Source organism: Pan troglodytes, chromosome 5 (genome assembly GCF_028858775.2).
Source record: "Pan troglodytes isolate AG18354 chromosome 5, NHGRI_mPanTro3-v2.0_pri, whole genome shotgun sequence".
NCBI lineage: Eukaryota > Metazoa > Chordata > Mammalia > Primates > Hominidae > Pan > Pan troglodytes.
In genome coordinates, this window is record NC_072403.2 from 30,198,650 (window position 1) to 30,221,366 (window position 22,717).

The window sequence follows — 22,717 nt, forward strand, 5'->3', positions numbered from 1 at the left end:
GAAAAACATTCCATGCTCATGAATTAGAAGAGCCAATGTCATTAAAATGGTCACACTGCCCAAAGCAATTTAGACTCAATGCTATTTCTGTCTGACATCATTTTTCATAGAATTAGGAAAAAAAAAATTCTAAAATTCATATGAACCAAAATGGAACCCAAATAGCCAAAGCAATCCTAAGAAAAAGAACAAATCTGAAGGTGTCATACTACCTGACTTCAAACTATACTAAAAGGCTAAAGTAACCCAAACAGCATGGCACTGGTACAAAAACAGACCAATGCAACAGATAAAGAACCCAAAAATAAAGCTGCACACCTATAGCCATCTGATCTTTGACAAAATCAGCAAAAATAAGCAATGGGGAAAGAACTCCCTATTCGACACATGGTGCTGGGAAAGCTGGCTTTTACCATATACAAGAATTAACCCAAAATGATTAAAGATTTAAATGTAAAATCTCAAACTGCAAGAATCCTAGAAGATGACCTAGGAAACAGTATTCTGGACATTGGCCTTGGCAAAGAATTTATGGCTAAATCCTCAAAAGCAATTGAAACATAAACAAAACTTGACAAGTGGGACCTAATTAAACTAAAGAGCTTCTGCACACCAAAGAAACTATCAACAGAGTAAACAGACAAGCTACAGAATAGAAGAAAATATCTGCAAACTATGCATCCAAATGAAAGCCTAACATCTTGAATTATAAGGAACTTAAATCAACAAGAAAAAAAACAAACAACCCTATTAAGAAGTGGACAAAAGGCCAAGTGCAGTGGCTCACACCTGTAACCCCAGCACTTTGGGAGGTTGAGGCGGGTGGATCACCTGAGGTCAGGAGTTCAAGACCAGCCTGCCCAATATGGTAAAACCCCATCTCTACTAAAAATATAAAAATTAGCTGGGCATGGTGGCAGGCACCTGTAATCTGGCTACTTGGGGGGCTGAGGCATGAGAATCGCTTGAATCCGGGAGGCGGAGGTTGTAGTGAGCCAAGATTGCACAATTGCACTCCAGCCTGGGCTACAAGAGCAAAGCTCTGACTCAAAAAAAAAAAAAGAAGAAGTGGACAAAGGACATGAATAGACACTCACCAAAAGAAACTATATAAGCAGCCAATATGCATATGAAAAATGCCCATCATCACTAATCATTAGAGAAATGCCATCAAAACCACAATGAGGTAACTGTCTCACTCTAGTCAGAATGGCTATTATGAAAAGGTAAAAAAAAAATCAGGCCCTAATTGAGAGCAGAGGGTGGAAGGAGGGACAGAATCAGAAAAAAAATACCTGTTGCGTACTATGCTTATTAGCTAGGTGATGAAATAATCTGTACACCAAACCCCCGTGACACTTGGTTTACCTACATAACAAACCTGCACATGTACCCTTAAACCTAAAAGTTATAACTTTAAAAATGCAAAATAAATTGCAAAAACAAAAGTCAAAAAATAACACACATTGTGAGGTTGTGGAAAAAAGGGAATGTTTATACGCTGTTGGTGGGAATGTAAATTAGTTCGGCAACTTTGGAAAGCAGTTGGGAGATTTCTCAAAGGACTAAAAATAGAACTATAATTGAAACCAGTAATCCCATTACTGGGTAGATAACAAAAGGAAAATAAATCCTTCTATCGAAATGACATATGTACTTGTATGTTCATTGCAGGACTATTCACAATAGCAAAGACATGGAACCAACCTAGGTGTCTATCAATGGTGGATTGGGTAAAGAAAATGTGGTACATATAACCCCTGGAAAACGATGCAGCCATAAAAAAGAATGAAATCATGTCCTCTGCAGCAACACGGATGGAGCTGGAAGCCATTATCCTAAGCAAACTAATACCAAAACAGAAAACCATAAACCACTTATTCTCACATATAAGTGGGAGCTGAACATTGAGTATGCATAGACATAAAAATGGGAACAACAGACACTGAGCACTGTAAGAGAAGAGAAGGAGGGAGGAGAGCAAGGGTTGAAAAACTACCTATTGGGTACTATACTTACTACCCGAATGATGGTTCAGATGTACCCCAAACCATAGCATCAACACAATATACCCCTGTAATAAACCTGCACATGTGCACCTGAATCTAAAATAAAAGGTTTTTTTTTTTTTGAAAGAAAGAAGGGAAGGGGAAGGGAAAAGGGAAGGGAGGAAAGGAGGAAGGGAGAAAGGGAGGAAGGAAGGGAGGGAGGGAGGAAAGGAGGGAGGGAGGGAGGAAAGAATGGAGGGATGGAGGGAGGAATGGAGGGAGGGAGGGAGGAAGGGAGGGAGGGAGGAATGGAGGGAGGGAGGAATGGGGGAGGGGAGGGGGAGGGGAGAGGGGGGAGGGGGAGGGGAGGGGGAGGGGAGGGGGAGGGGAGGGAGTTCCACTTCTAAAACCACTGATTGTGATCCTGGGATGTAATCATCCCTGCACAAGTCAAACCACATCTTGGACACTTGTGTTTCATTCCAGGCATCTCACATTACTATTATTTTTTGAGATGGAGTCTTGTTCTGTTGCCCAGGCTGGAGTGTGGTGGCATGATCTTGGCTCACTGCGACCTCCGCCTCCCGGGTTCAAGCGGTTATCATGCCTCAGCCTCCCAAGTAGCTATAATTACAGGTATGCACCACCACGCCCAGCTAATTTGTATATTTTTAGTAGAGATGGGGTTTCACCATGTTGGCCAGGCTGGTCTCAAACTCCTAACCTCAGGTGATCCGCCCACCTCGGCCTCCCAAAGTGCTGGGATTACAGGTGTGAGCCACTGCACCAGGCCCGAACACCCAAAAGTTTATAGTTAGGCTATAACCAGAAGTCAGGGATCCAGAAATCCTTCTCGAAGAGCAATGACTGAAAGAATCAGGATGTTTTCACTGGAGAAGGACCAAAATGAGCATGAATATCTGTCTTCAAATACCTAAAGGATTATCAGATGGAAGAGACACGTCCTCCACGCAGTTCTGCAGATAGCCCCATCAGGAGCAAAGGGTGAAGATTACAGGGAATAGATTATAGGGCAACACAAGAAGGGGCTGGTTCATTTTCAGAGCAATAGAAAGGGCTGTCCTGTGAGAACATGAGCTGCCTCAAGGTGTGCAAGCAACTCTGCCTGCTATAGGAGAGAGTATTAGCTTTAAAACCTTTGTTGTACAATTCTAGAGTATATGACATGCGTAATCTAACGATATTGTCATTCAGTGCCTTATCTGTGGTAGGTTGCCATACTTCCCAAAATTTATTCATTCAACAAGTGTCAAGCATTCATATCATAACAAGAGTATTTTCAAACATGAATAAGGCATAGTCCTAGTCCTCAAGCACCTCACAGTCCAGTCAGGGAGGCAGATTTGTAACACATTATCAGAGTATGTGTGATAAGTACAATGGAGGCAAAGAAAAACTTCGATATCAACCCAGAGGAAGAACACCAGGAGTGACATTCCCTTTGGACCAAAAGGAAGAAGGACAGGATACCATCCTTCTCCTGCTGGATAGAAACACACTTCTTTCTGGCACCATTATCTTATTTTCCATCAAAGGTGGACCACCTAGATCAGAGCCTCTTCTCATTTTACTTTATATGTCTGATTCACTCTGTGATAGGCACAAACTGGGATAGTTGACCGGCTCAAAGCCAATTCACTTTCTTCTGGTAACAAGCACTGCCCCTGTAACACTGAGGCAGGCATGTGACCCAGCTAATCAGGAATGATTTCCCTGCCACATTAGGTCCAGGAGTGGGCACATGATATTAAGCTGGATCAGTCAGAATCCTTTCCTGTGATTTTTTTCAATCTAAAGCTAAAAGGGAAAGTTCTCTTTACTCTCATGTTCCCAGGCTAAAAGGAAATAATCCAGGAGCTGCCTACAGCTATGTTCCTCTCAAATGAGGGAAGTTTATATAAATAAAGAAGAATGAAGCCAAGGGTCTAGAAGAATTAGAGCTGGACAATGCAAAAAGAATTTTGTGGGTGTCTGTGTCCCTCATTCGAGTTTTTGAGGTCTCTGGCTTTGATCTGGTTTTTGACACTCTTTCTTCAATTCTGTAAATTATCTTTTTCAATATTGAAAATCACTTGAAAGAAAACATACATATAATAATATCATTCTGTAAAACAAAACTTGGAAAATATCACACCAATCCAAGCTGGTGTGAGATGTACAAAGATAAAAGAAATTATATGTTTCCATTTGCTCAACTAAGAGCCAACAAGGAGGCAGGCAATGTAATATAGTTAAAATATACATTAAACTCACATCTAGCATTATCTGTAAGGTTAAAAGTAAATATATTTTGAACACTGAGATTAACCAATTAGAAAATCATAAACAACTAGTGTAGCTACTGACTCTACAATAGGTACCAGCTGAAAATCAGCCCTGATTATTTGTTAGATTAGTTTAATTTACCCTAAAAATTAATTATCATCCTTGAATCCTGGGTGGCTTTAAAGAGGTACATCAGAAAGGAAGAAGAGGCTGGAGTATTAATTGAACACTGAGTTTATTCCAGTTTTTCTGATTACAAGCATCATGCAATTTATCTCCTGCTAACTGAACTGCAGAGTTTTTCCATGGTGTTTTTAACCTAAAATTGAAATTGGTAGACTATTACAAAACTATTTGGTCAACAAGGTAAGAATAGGTCTATTCAGCCATATTGCTTTTCAAAGCTGTTTCCACCAGTTAATTTACTTTATGGGCCTCGGTGGTAGAAAATCATTAATGTTATTATTTTGATTACTAGGCATTTTAGAATACATGATTTACAGACTAGGGGACTAGTCAATTTCAAAATCAAAGTAATACAAAAGGGCTAATCAGTGCTCTGTCATCACAGACTGGATTGATAGTACACATTTAATAGCATCACGCTGTGGTCAGAAACAAGAGGTAGCACACACAGAGAAGTAACAGATAAAGCTGGGTAAGACAGCAAGTCAATCCCTTAGATGGCTGAGAGTTTAGGCTATCGTAACACTTCTGCTGCCCAAAAGCAGTGGGGCAACTGCATTTCAATTAAAAGAATGGGAAGAAAATTGAATATTATAACAAGATAATGGGCTCCTGGCTTGTGCACAACTATTTGTGTAAAGTCAGAATGTCTGTTCACAAAGTGTCTGATACTGATATCAAGGCAATCAGGAACAATGGAAGTAATTTGTGCAGGCTTCCTCGGGTAAAGTCATTTTTTGTTGGTTGTAGGATTCAAGAATTTGTCATTCCCTGCAGTAGAATACAGGCGGAAGTTTTACCTTTGGCTTATAAAGCCCATGACCTTCAGCCACCTGGGGTTAGATATAGAGCTTCATTACAGCTATGCACAGTGTACTATTAACCTAGGTAAACATGTAAAGGAAAAACAATGGCCTTTGTGTTTTACTCTGTAGTTCTCTACAGGCATTTTCAAAACTGTGACCAAAAAGGCTAGAAAGAATGGTGAGTTTTACACTTTTACATTGCTGCATTTTCTACATGGAGCCTCCAGGAGCACAGGACATTTTACACAAATATATTTCACATAATCACGCACTCCTAAAACATGACTATGTTTCAATATTAGGTCTCTTTTGCATGCCACAGTAAAAGGTCCAATTACTCGTTTTCCTAGTATTGTTACAGGAAGGTTTTAACAAAGAATTAAAAATTAAAATATTTGAAGAGAAAATAAGCAGTGACTCATTTTTTAAATATATATATCCTCTAGAATTTTAAGATCATTTCTAAAATATTCTCCAACTACACAAAACTCTAGGTTGAAAAAAACACTATTTTTCCATATTCATGAAAAGTTTACTAGAGAGAATATTCTAATGGCTTTTGGCAGTGTTTTTAAAGACTCACAAAGCATTTAGAGAGTAATCTCAAAAGATCTTATTTAGATAAGCCACCTTCCCCAAAGTCCTTCAAACCTGTGATGGTTTACTGTATGTCTTTCCATATTTTAATTGTTTATCCCTAAAGACAGTAGAATATATGAATAGAATATATGAGTGTACTTCATATTTTACTGGCTTTTCAAATGGAAAATACAATTTTCTCAAAAAGATATCAGGCCAGGTGTCGTGGCTCATGCCTATAATTCCAGCACTTTGGGAGACTGAGGTGGAAGGATCACTTGAGCCCAGGAACTTGAGACCAGCCTGGGCAACATAGCAAGATCCCATCTCTACCAATTTTTTTTTTAAAACATTAGCCTGCTGTGGTGGTGCATGCCTGTAGTCCCAGCTACCTAGGAGGCAGAGGCAGGAGAATCACTTGAGCCAGGAAGTTGAGGCTGTCGTGAGCTATGATTGCACCACTGCACTCCAGCCTAGGTGACAGAGTAAGACCCTCTCTCAAAAAGTAGTCATAATAAATCATCTAAATAATAAACAATTAATTTACTATTATTTAGTGGCACCTGCATTATCTAAGAAGTAAAATCCAATCTCCCTAGACAGGTCATCAGGGCCCTTTGAGCTCTATGTTTGGCCCCCTTTGATAGCCTTGTGTTATTTCAGCCCATCGCCTGCACTGACTGGCCAGCCCTCCACTCATCACGCCTGCTCATGCCTCCAGCCTAGGTGCATGCAGGTTGCCTGCCTGAAACATCTTCCCTCTGTCTACCTGGAGAAGGTTTATTTCAGCATTCGCTCCACTGGCACCTTCTCTGTGAAGTCTTCCCCCCACCTCTCCGTGTCCTCCCACCCCACCCACCGCCAGCCTCTGTGAGAGTATTTACCACAGCACAGATGCCCATATCTAATTCTTCACAGGAGACTGAGCTTGCCGAGGACAGACTGTCACAGAGCACAGGTATAGGCAGGTAGTCAATAAATGCTGAATGAAGACAGGAAGAAAGATGGTTGGGCATGGTGGCTCACGCCTGTAATTCCAGCACCTTGGGAGGCCAAAGCGGGCGGATCACTTCAGGCCAGGAGTTCGAGAGCAGCCTGGCCAACATAACAAAACCCCATCTCTACTAGAAATACAAAAATTAGCCAGGCGTGGTGGCATGCACCTGTAATCCCAGCTACACAGGAGGCTGAGGCAGGAGAATTGCTTGAAACCAAGAGGCAGAAGTTGCAGTGAGCCGAGATCATGCCGATATGCTCCAGCCTGGGAAACAGAGCAAGATCTCATCTCAAAAAAAAAAAAGAAAAGAAAAGAAGACATGAACAAAGGAAAAAAGGAAGGAATATATTCCCCTGAGAAGGCACTGGAGACTGCCAGTCAAGACAGCTTGGGAGTCCACCCTCTGAGGTATTTCATCTGTCCAAACACACCAGTGAGACACAAAACAGAAGAGAAAAATTTAAAGGACACTGCCAGACTCAAACAAGCTAAACCTGTCAGTAATCTAAAGCAGAACAGAGAAACAAAATGGTGATCAGAGCTGAAACCCTGGGCTTACAAACATGTTGTCTGGAAAAGGCAAAGATGCAGGAAACCCCTGACCTGCAGATAACAGAGTCTTACTCCCACATGGGATGGATGCCAAAGCCAGGCTGGACATGAGGTTGCACACCTCTGGACAGTCAGACAGAGCACATTTAATCCAGGCTCTGCCACCTGCTAGCCATGTGATTCTGGGTAAAGTACCACATCTGTCTGTGCCTCATGTGGAAGATGAGGCTAAAAGAGTCTTACCTCATGGGGTCATTAGGACTCAATGATTTAATGCGTTTAAAATGCTCGGAATAACACCTGCCATCTTATGAGTGTTAGCTATTGTTATTATTATTATGGCTCTCATTTTTAATACAATAACAAAACCCCTCTTACCTATTGCTTCAGGATGGCAGCTTATATGGAGCTGAGAGGCTAGTTTGGAAGGAAGGCCCAGACATGACCTGTGCTCACAAGTTGAATTAAATTGTCCCTGGCTACATGGCTGATTGTGCCAACCTTTGGAAATCCTATAGGGCAGGATCCCCATACTCTGAGCTAAGTGTGGTTCTGGCCTTCAGGATCAGACAAGCAAACAGAGGCAACCACAAACCACAGGAATGGGAATGGGGGTTGAGTGAACAGGGAAGAGAGATAGGGAGAGAGATGAACAAACATGAGGGTATACAGATAAAACACATTATGTCCCTTTACCATCTGATCTGCTTCATGATTTTGGTTAATATTTCCTGCTAGTCCCAATGCCTGTTTTTCATTTCAGAATTTAAATCTTCAATGCACATTAATAAGGTTTATTAAGTAGCATCCAGCTAAAGACTACTCACCTCCTAACCAACATACACACTACCACCCAAAAGATCTCTAAACAGACAAGCAGTTTCTGTGTTAGAAGCAAACAGTTGCCATAAACAGAAAATTCTCAATCTAGAAGGTAAAATCCAGAAGACTTCAAAATAAACAGACTATGCAGCGACTAATACTTAAAAATCTACTTCTGCTCCTAGCATTTCTAAAGGAAAGTTAAGAAATAGTGACCTTCCGGGTTTGCTTCTAACAGTTCAAATGAAAATAGGACTATAAAATGATATGGAACCAAGAAGCCTAATCAAAAGATTTTTCTTCAAAAAAGTATGTGATTCATTTCAAAATACATCAGGGATGGTGGGAAAAGGACAGAAAACGTACCCACTGCAAAATTACCTGAGATGGGTAGAAATCACCCTGACCTTTCAACCACAAGGGAAGCTCACACAGCTGCCTCTGGGGCCTAAGACTCTCCTTCGTTTGATCTGGCTGGGTAAATGTCACCGTGTTCAGTGAGAAAAACAAATTCTGCATCTGGAGGGCAAGGGAAGAATTGCCCTTGGGCAAGAACATGCAGTTGGTCTCCACCACCTCCCAGACCTGCTGTCTGTGCTTTCTCCTACTTTTCCTCTCCATTCCCCACCTTAAAGGCCACTGCCCTTTGTCTCCCTCCCCTAGAGCTTGTCAGCTCCCCCAGGGTGCCCAAGCCTGACTTTCCCTGGCAGTGGTCTGTGTTCCACAACATTCTTTCCTCCACGTGAAAACTCTGACAAAATTTCTCAATGCAAATCTTATGTAGCTGAAATGTAAAGTAGCATAATGGATTGAGGTGACACAGACTCTCTCCTGCTACAAATACCCAGAAATGCAAACAAAATGTGAACTCAAGAGTTTTATGTGGCTGGACGTGGTGTCTCACATCTGTAATCCCAGCACATTGGGAGGCCGAGGTGGGCACATCACTCAAGGCCAGGAGTTCAAGACCAGCCTGACCAACATGGTAAAACCCTGACTCTCCTAAAAATACAAAAATTAGCTGGGTGTGGTGGTTGCTCCTGTAATCCCAGCTACTCAGGTGGTTGAGGCATGAGAATCACTTGAACCCGGGAGATAGAGGTTGCAGTGAGCTGAGATCATGCCACTGCACTCCAGCCTCGGCGACAGAGGGAAACTCCATCTCAAAAAGTTTTATTCATAGCTGAGCTCAAAAGAAAGGGCAATCTCAGTGCTTCAAGAGGAAATGGACAGAAACTTAGGTTTGAGTGGCTGGGAGCTAGGATTTTAAGGTCCACAAGTGGAGTGTTGGAACCCAGATCCCAGCATAAAACCGGGACCATTCCAGGGGTTCCAGATGCCTGAAAAATGCCAGCTGTCCACTAGACCAGAAAGTAGCAAGAAAGCTTGGCATCTCTCTGGAGTCTTTGAGAAATCAAAACTTCAACCATGTACTGTGAGAAAGGCTGTAAGATCTGTTTATACTAGTCAAGTGGTCAAGAAAACTCCAGCCAAGACATTAACCATAAAACTGGTCCCAAGCCAGAAAGTTCCCATGGCCTCACCTGAAGCAAATGAAAAATACTCTGAAGGGATGTTACCTTACCCTAGACACACAAGACTGTCTTAGCAAAACAAACAAGACTTTCAGTTGAAGATTAGATTTACATATGATGTGCAGACACAACAAAGAGAATTAGCATTTAGAGAACAGTAGAAAGAACAATTTTAAAAGAGATTACTAAAAAGTGCATCAAAATGATTAGAGAGATCAAAGACAACAGAAACAATACTGAAAGAAAACAACAGTATAAACAAAAACTGGCAAATTTGAAAAGGGTCAACTAGAACTACTAGAAATGAAAAATATTGTCATTGAAATTAAAAATTCAATGGAAGGACTAAATACCAAATGGACAGATTAAATAGCTAATCCCAGCTGTAGAGAATATTATTAGTGATCTGAGAGGATAGATTTTTTATTTTTTTATTTTTATTTATTTATTTTTTTTTTTTGAGACAGAGCCTCACTCTGTTGCCCAGGCTGGAGTGCACTGGCACACCGCAACCTCCACCTCCTGGGTTCAAGGGATTACAGGTATAAGCCACCGTGCCCGGCCTGGAGGATAGATTTAAGAAAATCACCAAAAGGCAACAGACAAAAGAGATAAAAACAAACAAACAAACAAACATGAGAGATCAAATCCCATCAAGCCGAATTCTGCAAGCTGAATATTTTTCCATAAGATAGGTATAAATCATGAAATGATATACTATGTTTACTCTTCAAGGGTTATTTTTATTTTTAAAAAATGTCTATTATTCCAAATGACTAGATCTTTAGTGGTAAAATTTTAGAGAAAATAAAATAAATTCCTCAATCCATTTAAACTGTACGCCATCTTAGATGGTATTCACTTAATGAACCTCATTGTAAGATCTGTTTTAGATAAAGACAAGTCTTTTTCTTTTTCTTTTTTCTTTTTCTTTTTCTTTTTTTTTTTTGAGATGGAGTCTCGCTCTGTCACCTAGACTGGAGTTCAGTGGCGTGATCTCAGCTCACTACAACCACTGCCTCCCAGGTTCAAGCAATTCTCCTGCCTCAGCCTCCCGAGTAGCTGGGATTACAGGCGTCAGCCACAACGCCCAGCTAATTTTTGTATTTTTAGTAGAGACAGGGTTTCACCATGTTGGCCAGGTTGGTCTTGAACTCCTGACCTCAGGTGATCTGCCTGCCTCAACCTCCCAAAGTGCTGGGATTACAGGCATGAGCCACCATGCCTGGCCCTGATAATGACATGTCTTAACTTGGTAAATGGGAAAGACAGAGGGTTGTTGTTTTAATTAACTCTTGTGTTTCTAATATCCACATACGAGCTTCCTCTTGTTTTGCTTCATGAAGCATATATAACTAAGTAAAGAAGAACTGTTGTGAAATGAGTCCCATTTTCTCACTAATTTTCATTGTAAAATCAGAAGTATATACCCACAGAAAAAGGTAACCCCAAAAGAGATGAAAACATCCTGTAAAGCAGTTTGCTAAGACTCAGGCTGGTCTTAACATATATAAAGGGAGTCAACTACTGCTATGTTTTGAGGAATCCCCAAAGACCACATGAAAAAATCTCCAGCCAGTACCCACCACTTGGAATTCCACTAAAGTTATCCAATCAAAGGATTGCTTGAGCCCAGGAGTTTGAGGCTGCAGTGTAGTGGTTAAGGTAGTTTGATTGAAGCATCTGGGGACTGAGCTATGATCATGCTACTTCACTTCAGCCTCAGTGATAGAGCAAGACCTTGTTTTCTTGGATATATATACATATTTAACTATTATATATATATATATATATATATATATATATATATATATATATATATATAATCGCAGCAAATACCCATAACTTGGGGGAAGAATTAAAAGACATTATTATTTGGAACTTAGTGCAACTGAACTTACTGTAGGCTTTTCAACATGTAATTGTATTGGGAGGGTAAGGAACAAGAAATGGTTTGAGGGCCCTAGTCATCTAGAGATGGAGTACACTGAAGATGGGGTAGGCTAAGAAGGGAAGAACATATTGAGAATAAGAAATACTCCAAACAAACTTTCTGAATAAAACACCATTCAGTCACTCACAGATATATGCCGAGCTCCTTTCAATTCAAATAAGGATTGGTTATATATCTTTATCACGCACATGAAGAAACGTTGAAAGGGGAGCAGTTTGGAACACGGGTATAGCAACAGACTATGGAGGCAGAGCACTATATTTTGAAACTATGTTTCTTCATAGCTGTGTACTCTTAAAAATGTTCTTGGCCAGGTGTGGTGGCTCACGCCTTTAATTCCAGCACTTTGGGAGGCTGAGGCGGGTGGATCACCTGAGGTCAGGAGTTCAAGATCAGCCTGGCCAACATGGTGAAACCCTGTCTCTACTAAAAATACAAAAAATTAGCTGGGCATGGTGGCGGGTGCCTGTAATCCCAGCTTCTCAGGAGGCTGAGGCAGGAGAATCACTTGAACCCGGGAGGCAGAAGGTGCAGTGAGCCAAGATTGCACTACTGCACTCCAGCCTGGGCAACAAGAACAAAACTCCGTCTCAAAAATATTAAAAAACAAAAATAAAAAAAGAATGTTCTAACGTTCTTTAACTGCTCTTCAGCTCAGTTTCTGCATCTGTAGATTGGAATAAAATACCTAAAATTGTTGTGGGTATTAAATGAAAATATGCTGTGAAGTTCTTAGTAGACAGCCACCAACAAATGTAGCCACCATTCTTACCACAGGACACCATACGGTGCAGTGCGGGGGAGCAGTTGTTTCAAACACTAACTTCTTCACTTACCAGATCTAGACCTTCACATACAAGTTACATGGTCTGAACCTCTTCCAGCCCAGATTCCTTGTCTGTAAAACTGAGATAGTAGCTGCTTCATGGCACTGTTATGAAAATTAAATTATACAACATGCACAAAGAACTCAATATACTGCCTGGCACACAGGATGTCCTTAATCAGCGGTAGTATTAGTATTAGTATCATTAGTATCATTTTGGGGCACAATTTCCTGAAGACCAGTTTTGCTGGCAGGATATACGTGGTTAAGCAAAGGTAAGACCTTTGGAATAGTAAGATACTAAGAGGTGAATTTAATTTGTAATTCCCTCGAGGGCAGAAACATCTGTTTACTACATGCCACATACTCCACCTGTTAATTGATGACTTACCCAGATGAAAAAATGCACTGACCTACCTCATATAAAACATACAACAAATAAAAATGACTATAAACATTTTCAAAATATTAACTCCTGCATAAATATTAAATTAAAAACGGAGCTCAATAGGGAATCACTAATAAGATGTTTGAAAATATAAAGCATCTGTTTTCACATTATGCCAATTAACCTAATGCCCTTATTCCTTTAAAACCATAACTACCAATTACCAATGCCCCATCCATCCATCCAGTGAGCAGCTTTAGTTTCTTTTTTGCATTTAATAATTTTAGGTATTTGTTTTCTAAATGAAATACCAAGTGTCAGGTGACCATAATTTCCAAGGTTCCTTCTACTTTGATTTCTGTTATTCTTATTTAATATATTAAAACTCTTAAAAATAAGCCGCTTATTCTAAAGTGACTCACTTAATACCTGATGACTCCCTAAACAAAGGAATTAGCAGAGTGAAAGGCTCTGCTTTATAATTCTATTTTAAAAGTTAATGTGAGCTGATTGTTTTTAATACTTCCATAATTAAAAACATACTACAATCATAGCTCTGTGGAGATGGGTTTGACTTGCTGAAACCCATTTAACTAGTATTAATTGCTAAAATTCTATTTGGGAATCTGATAGTTTGAGTCCCATGTAAGAAGACAAGTCTCTATTCACTGATACCTTTTTAAAATTCAATTGAAAAATTCAATACACTTTCTCTTCTAACATTTTAAAATAGCAAAGCCCCAGCTTTGCTCACAGCTGTGCTGCTATGATATACAGTAATGTAGCTTTTGATAATTTCAGAAGTTTCAAGATAAGGCAGTGATGCATTGGTTGCACAAAACGCCTATATTTAGGTTTCTATCTCCTTATACTCTTATGTGTATTTTATCTAAGCCTAATCCAACCGACAGTGTTAAATTAAAAAATAAAAACATTAAGAGATGGGGAGTAAAGACAGATTTAGTTGTAATCATTGTGAATTATTTTGAAAACCACATCTCCTAACAGCATTTCTCAGGAATATCATTTACCCTCAGCACTGTGTTTGGGGATAGTAGATCCTCTACAAAGCCTTGTCGAGTGAGTGTGGTCCCTCCCTGACTCCATTTCTCTTTATAATAGCCATATTGAAGTAGCAATATTATTTGAGTTGTAAATTTAAAGTTAAAGCTTTTCTTCACTGTTTCAGAAGGGAATCACTGATTGTAGTCTAATAGAATGAAATATATTGCTCACTTTAAGAATGGCTGCCAGGTAGCAATGACTGAACATAGTAATGGACTCATCAATTAGGCACTGATGAGAGCAGTATGCGCTTTCAGCACAATTGCAATTTGAGAGGTTTAATTAGTAGGCTCAAGTCCTTTTTGATTTTTTACCGGAGTCCCGGCAGCCTCCCTCCCCCATCCTCTGATCCTTCTCATCATCTCTCACTGGACTGAGTCAGAGGTAGGCAGTGAGTGGTAGAAGACAATTGGCAAGAGCCTCCAGGCAAGTTGGAATCTATTAAACCAGAGGTGAGTACAAATCGGTAACCTAAAAGCACCAGGCTAAAATCACATGTCAACACCAGGTTGCAGGGCCAAAGGAGAAGAGAATGGGGCCAAAAATAAGCAGAAGGTGGCCTGGGTGCTCCGCCTGTCATAGGCCCTCATCTGCGGCCAGTAATCACGGCTGGCTAAAACAGAGCACTAGGGTGGGCCTGCTGTGCTTAAACGACAAGGATCCTACAGAGGTAAAAATGTTGCGAATGTTATACACTTCTTCCTTATGCCAATGAAAAATATGTTCTGAACATACATATATTCTATGCATTCAATTTCTAAAAGCATGTTGTCCCTTCTAGTGCTATAAGGCAAAAGTTACTGATGGTAACATTATAATATACACAATCTGCATGCACAAATATATTTATAAAATATGTGAACAATTCTAAAAGACAGACTGCTTTAGAAGAAAAGAAATAATACAAATTATTCTGCAAAGTGTCATTTTCCAACTTATATCCTAATCCTTACACCTACCCTATTAATTCAAGAAAAAAAAAAACAGAAAATATAAATCATACCCCTAAAGCACTCCTACACCAGGCACCAAAATTACATAGCATGATGATGCATAATTATGGCACTTTCAAACAGCATTTCAGAGTGTGTCACAAGCGATGAAAAATGTAATTTATTTCTACTGACAGATATTAATTGCTCTGTGTTAGAAAATTTTTGAACCATTACTGATAAGCAAAAATGGTAACATAAACGCCTTGAAAACAACTGCAAGGAAAGAGGTATAGTCTAATCATAAAACCTCCCATAGCATAAGGAAAGGCAATTTCTCAAACAGGACATCTATTATTAAAATTTGTAAATTGTTGCTATGACACAGTAGGAAGCAGCTTAGATGTGAAGTCGCTTCCAGCAGGTCTAAAGTGTTATTAATCTCCAATAGCACTGGCTAATTGGAGTTTAGAATTCTCTCCTGTTTCCTAGCAAATCGCCTTGGTTGAGGCAAAACTGGACAGTTTCAGGGAAACCTTCAAAACAGGAGGATACATGAAGAATAGCTTACTCCTTTAAAAGTGAACCCAAATGGCGCAAATGAATTTCACTTGCGGTTTGAGAGCTTGCTGTGCTTTTCCTTATTAGCGCCATTATTATTGTTAATCGATTTTGGTCTGTTACTTTAGAGATTATAAGTTTGGACAGCAATGTTAGGTTACCTTGGCTTCCACAGCTGGTATGGGTAGCCCTAATTCCTCACAAACCTCCTGAAATTCTGCTATCTCAGAGAGAACTCTGCGGGAGCCCTTCCATACACCATCTTGACACCTCCTGACACCTGTGCTCTTTTCAGTTGCAGAGTCTGCCTAAGCTAAATCTCACCTCTGCACCGTGGCTTCAGCTCTCTGGTCTTGAGCACATTCTGACACCTGTGTCTGAATTCTGCTCTGCCTCCCTGTGTCTCTATTTCTATCCACAGCACTGTTGGTCTCTTAAAAACCTAGGATGGATTCCTTAAGCATTATAAGTAAATCAACTCCCTTCTCCTGATTCTGTATGCATCTGTTATCTTTCTATGCACCTTATAATCTCAAATCACTTAATTTTTCCAGGATTTTACTGGACTCTTTCCAATTATATTCTGTATACAACCACCAGATAATTTTCCCAAAAATGTTACATTCACCACATCAAATCCCTGTGCACGTATTCATCATCTCCAATGCCTTGCCTTTGTAGCTGCAGAATGATGTCTAAATGTAATAGCTTGGCATTTAAGGCTCTTTATGACCTAGTCCCAGCCTACCTCTGTGGACCAGGCCACTACAGCTTTGCACACTAACATCGTCCTCTCCAGCCAAAGTAATTTATGAGATACAAACACAAAGTGGTTAAGCTTTCCTGCCTCTGGATTTTTATTCTGGCAAATTCCCTATTTCCCATCTTTTGATTTCAGACCAAATACCAAGTTCCCTACAAAGTCATTCCAGCCCACAGTGACTGTCCCTTCTTCTACCCTACAACACACATATAGTTCATATTATATACTTCCTTGTACTACTGTTAAATCTGTATATTTAACTATACTATAATTTCCAGCCAGATCACAAGCCCCTTGAGTGAACAATGTCAGGAATTTCTAAAATCCCACAACATGTGCTAATGAATGCCTGCTGATGGAGCTATCTGATTGGCTCCTTTAACAAATAAGGTCTAAAGGACACAAAGACCATGCTGACCTGCTGAGCAAAGCCACAGAACAAAAGGGAAAAAGGGCAATGACTGAAACCAGAATTTTAAGGGGAAGACAGCCAAATGAAATCATGTGAAAACATGTATGGATCAAAAAGATGCTAGATCAAAAGAGGAAGCTCTGGTAAAAGCAAGCAAGAGGGCAAAGAGATTTAATGAGCAAGAAAGTAGAAAGAGGATGGTGAGGGGAGGATGAGCCTAGAGCCATCTCAAAGCCAAAGTACAAAATCAAAGAAATCTGACCTAATTGACAAATACACTGACACAGCACTCAGCAGTGATAACACAAAAACATTCTTCAAGTACCTCTGGAATTGTTACCAAATTTCACCCTATGCTGAACCATAATGCAAGTCTCAACAATACAAAGAGACTAAAATTATTTATGTTCACTCACCACAGTGGAATTAAGCTAGAAATCAACAACAAAAGGAACACCAGAAAATGTCAAACTGTTTTGAAATTAAGTAAGGCCATTCTAAATAACCCGGGGTCAAAGAAAAAAATGACATGGGAAATTTCAAAACATTTTACACAAATAATGAAAATAAGACAAATCAAAACATGTTGGATGCAGCTAAAGCTGTGATAAGAGGGAAATTCATGGGCTTAAATATAATATTAGGAAAAAAACAAGGGCTAAAGATTGATGCTCTATCCATTTCCAGAAGATAGAAAAAGAGTGAGTTAAACTCAAAGAAAGCTGAAGAAAGGAAATAAATATAAGGGTAGAGATTAAATGAAAAATAAAACAAATGTACAATAGAGAAAAATCTAAGTCAAAAGCTAAACTGATTATAAAAAAAGAAAGCATAAAATACTAATGTGAGAATAAAAATAGTACATTATTATAGATCCTACAGGCATTTTCTTTTAAAAGAAGATATAAGGAATACCTTTACACAAATAAATTTTAAAATTTAAGTGAAATGAACTTTACAAACATAATGTATCAAAACTGATGCTGGAAAAAATGTAAATACAGTCATGGATCACTTAACAGGGATCTGATCTGAGAAATGCATTGTTAGGCAATTTCATTGTTGTGTCAATATCACTGAGTGCACTTACACAAACTTAGAAGCAATAGCCTATTACACACCTAGGGTATGTGCTATAGCCTATTGCTCCTACACTACAAACCTATACAGCATGCTACTATACTGAGTACTGTAGGCAACTATAACACAATGGTAACTACTTGTGCTTCCAAACATAGAAGAAGTACAGTAAAAAAAAATGGTATAAAAGATTTAAAATGGTTATCTATATAGAGCATTTACCATGAATGGAGCTTGCAGGACTGGAAGTTGCTCTGGGTGAGTCAGTGAGTCAGTGGTGAGTGAAGGTGAAGTCCTAGGACATTACTGTAGACTTTATAAATGCTGTATACTTAGGCTACACTAAATTTATTAAAATCACTTGTTTCTTCAATCATAAATTAACCTCAGCTTACTGTAACTTTATATTAAAACTTTTTAATTTTTTAACTTGACTCTTTCATAACAAAGCACAAACACATTGTACAGCTGTACAAAAATATCTTTATATTCCTATTCTATAAGCTTTTTCTATTTAAGTTTTGTTTAATTTTTAAAACTTTTCGGTAAAAACTAAGACACAAACACACACATTAGCCGAGGCCTACACAAGGGCTGGATCATCAACATCACTGTCCCAGTGGAAGGTCTTCAGAGGCAATAATGCAACTGGAGCTATCATCTCCTACGATAATAATGCCCTCTTTTGGATACCTCCTGAAACACCTACCTGAGACTGTTCTACCTATAACTTTTATAAGTAGGAATACAGTCTAAAATAACAATAAAAATATAGCATAGTAAATAAACAAGTAATAGAGTTATCTATTATAATTTTCAAGTATTATGTACTATTCTTAATTATTTGTGCCTTTATATGACTGGCAGCACAATAAATTTGTTTATTGTTTATACAAGCATCACCACAAACACATGACTAATGACTAACGCATTGTGCTATGACATTATGATGGCTACAACATCACTAGGCCATAGAAATTTTTCATCTCCATTGTAATCTTATTGGGCCACTGTCATATATGTGATCATTAACCAAAAGATTGTTATGTAGCACATGGCTGCATAGTACATCTCAAACTTAACAATGATTTTATTTATAATTTTTTTTACAATGAAGTGAAAGTGACAGGCATTCAGTGCACTCCTCAACTTAAGATAGGCTAAGTCAGACCTGAAATTAAAACCATCATGTAACAAAAACTCCAGGTCTAAATGGCTACATCAGTCAGATATCAAAAAAATAAAATATCACAGCCAATTTATTCCAGAAATGCAAGGTTAGTTTGATATCCCAAAAATCAATGTAATTCATATTATAAAAAAAATCATTTTGACAGATACAGAAAGGGCATTAATACTCAATATTTTAAAGATTGATCTATAGATTTAATTCAGTCCCAATCATAATCCCAGCAAGTGTTTTGCGGGAAATTGGGAAATTAGGAAGTTGATTCTAAAATGTATATGAAATAAAAAGGACCTAGAATAAAGAAAGAAATCTTAAAGAAGAACTGAATATGCTGAAGGATTTATACCACCTGGTATCAAGACATAAGGATGATAAAGCTAAAATAATTAAGGCAGTGCAGCACAAAGATAGACAACAGACCAAGGGAACGGTATAGAGAGAACAGAAACTGATTCACATATAGATAAATATCTAAGTTAAGACGATGGTGACACCACAATGCAGAGGGAGTATTGTGGCATTTTCAACAAATTGTACAGCATCAACTAGATATTCACATGGAGAAAAACTAATCTTGACTTCACACCATGCATAAAAACCAATTCCAGACAGATTGTAGCTTTAACAGTAGAAGGTAAAATAAGTTTATATCCAAGTCATAGCACTGAAAAAAAAAAAAAAGGAAAACAAGCTTCCAGAAGAAAACATAGGAAAAACATTAATCCTAAAGGAAAAGTTAATAAACTATACTTTGTTAAGATTAAAGATTTCCATCCTACACAAAAAAGTCATTCAGAAAGTGATAAGACAAGCCACAGAATGGAAAAAGATATTTTTGATACATATATTCAATAAAGGAATCACAAATAAAGAACTCTTACAAATCAATATGAAAAAGGCAGACAATACAACAGAAAAATGGACATGAGACTTGAATAGGAGCTTTACTAAAAAGCACCTCGGAATGGCCAAAAGATACATGAAAAAGTATTCAAATTCTCATTATTCATCAGGAAATGGAAATTAAAACCACAGTGAGATGCCACTACTCATCTGCTAGAATGAGTATTGGTGAGGCTGTACAGCAACTTGAATTTTCATACATGGCTTTCAGGAATGTGAACTAGTATGACCTCTTTGGAACAGTGTTTGTCAGTATCTACTGAAGATGAAATATGCAAATCATGTGGCCCAGCAATTCAACAGAAATACACATGCTGACTAGAGGAAAATCGAAAAAACATTTGTAATAGCACTACTCAATCAAGCCCCAAACTGGAAATAAGACAGAACTCCATCAACTGGGGACTGCACAAAGTAGGGTACAGTCATACATGGAATCCCATGCTGCTATATAAGAATAACAAACTATTGTTATGGTCAAGAAAATAGAAGAATAACTTCCAGTAAAAGAAACCAAGCATAAAAGGTTACAACATAGTATGTGGTTTTATTTTTAAAAGTTTAAAACAAGAAAAACTAGTTTATGAAGATAGAAGTCAGAATCAAGGTTTTCTTCCTGGGGTGATATCTAGACTAAAGATGCAGAGGGAGGGGCTTCTCAGATGCTGGACATGTTTTTTTTTTTTTTTTTTTTTTTTTATCTGACTGTTGATTACATTAGGTGTATTTCATCTGTGGACATTCATAAAAATACTTACGATTTAAGCACTCTTTTGTATGTACATTATATATCAATAAAAAGCTTATTTTTATGTTATTTTCTTAAAATTTTTAATTTTTCTAATTTTATTCTTTACAGAGGTAGTCAAGTTAAAAAGCTTATTTTTTAAATGTGCCCCTGTTGCATGCGTGTGTGTCCGTGTAAACAGCTGGATGCTCAGATGAGAAGACTCTCCAAATGCTGGGTATTTCTGCTAGTTGGAGCCAAACAGAATACAGCACATGAAAAAAATAAACATGTAAAAGAAGAAACATTCATCAGAAAGCTAACAATTGTCCCTTTATAAAAACGTGTTTGGGAGGCCACTATTTAAAGTTATGCCCCATCATATAATGTGAGAAATTAGAAATGTAAATAACCTTTAGTCCAAAGTGGCTTTTAAATCCTCTAGTAATGGAAAATCCGATATCATGTAGACAGCACTACACAAAGAATAATTTTACATTATAAATTGAGGAAAATTCATCAACTCAGTTTGCTTTTAATAGCTTCCATTTTTTACTGGCATCTTCCTAAGGCTGTTATCTTGGCAGCACAGTGCACCAGTTCTGGGGCCACTCAACCACGTTGACTTTTTAATAAAATTATAACAAGATTAATTTTTCAGTTTTCTCTACACAGAACCATATATTGCACCTAAGCTCTAATATTGATTTCTTCAGTCAAATAAATGGTCTTTTCTCTAACCTATTACTTCTCCTTGCATTTAAATAAAATGCCTCTGCTTACATAGATATATATCTACTTTGCCTCAACATTGTGGCAGAGGCCCTGTTAATCTCTGTGCCACTGGAAAATACTTGATTAGCAAATCTGATTTAATCAAGTTAACCTTAAGAAATATCATCATAAATAACTGGAATGCCTAACCTTCAAATAAAAACATGGCAAAAAGTACACAATGTGTGAAAAAATTCAGTCATTCTCTCATCAAGCTCTTCAGAGAGCTTTGTGTTATAAACCAAGCCAGATGATGGGCTCACAAAGATGAAAAAGACAATAATAAGCAGGAGTCTTGGCTCTCAAAGAGTTCAAGGACCAGTGGAGAGAAAGGGCATGAAAACAACCTGTTCAATTACAACGTGATACACCTGCTGTAAAGTTGTGTCCCACTAGGAGGCAGAGCAAAGAAAAAGCTCAACTCTGGGAGTCTCAGAACAGATCTTATAGAAGAGATGATGCCACTGTTAGTCTTAAAGAGAATAAAGTTATGGGTATTCTAGACAGCTGCAAAGAGACATACAAAAGACACGCGATCGAGAAACTCTAAAATGTTTTATATGTAGGGAGGCTTGTGGAAGAAGCCTGAAGTTGGAAAAAAAAAAAAAAAAAAAGGCCATGAAAGTGACAAGCTTCTAAAGAAATTTCATCAGAAAAGTTTTGTGTTTTTAGAGCACTCTGGCAGAGCTGTGATGTACAGATAGGGAGGGAGCTTGGAGGCCATCTGGAAAAAAGGCTGCAGTAGTCTGCATTAAAAATAAGGAGCTTAAATCAAGGATGGTCAGGAAGGACCAGATTCAAGAGACTCTGAGAAAGTAGAATCAATGAAAATTAGCTCTGATTGAGTGTGAAGAATGAGGCATGGAAAAATCTAGGATGACTCTAAAGTTAACTGGATTAAAATGGTGTAAGAGGAGACACGGAGGGGATTAGAAAGGAATCAGGCATGGACTGCTAACCTCCTGAAGTAGTGTGTTCAGAGTGGGTTCCTTCGGGTGGGTTCGTGGTCTCGCTGACTTCAAGAATGACGCCACTGACCTTCACAGTGAGTATTACAGCTCCTAAAGGTGGTGCAGACCCAAAGAGGGAGCAGCAGCAAGATTTATTGTGAAGAGCAAAAGAAAAACCCTTCCACAGCGTGTAAGCGGAACCAAGTGGGTTGCTGCTGCTGGCTGGGGGCGAGGGGTGGCCAGCTTTTATTCCCTTATTTGTCCCCGCCCACATCCTGCTGATTGGTCCATTTTACAGAGCACTGATTGGTCCATTTTACAGAGCACTGTTCGATCCATTTTACAGAGCACTGATTGGTCCATTTTACAAACCTCTAGCTAGCCACAGAGAGCTGATTGGTGCACTTTTACAGAGTGCTGATTGGCGCATTTTACAAACCTC

At 38.7% G+C, this 22,717-nt stretch overlaps 1 protein-coding gene across 1 annotated transcript in view; it reads right to left on the reverse strand.

Annotated features, from left to right (window-relative positions):
- Positions 1-22,717, reverse strand: part of DCDC2 (doublecortin domain containing 2) — a 184,015-nt gene that overhangs the window by 61,340 nt on the left and 99,958 nt on the right. The window lies entirely within an intron of this gene.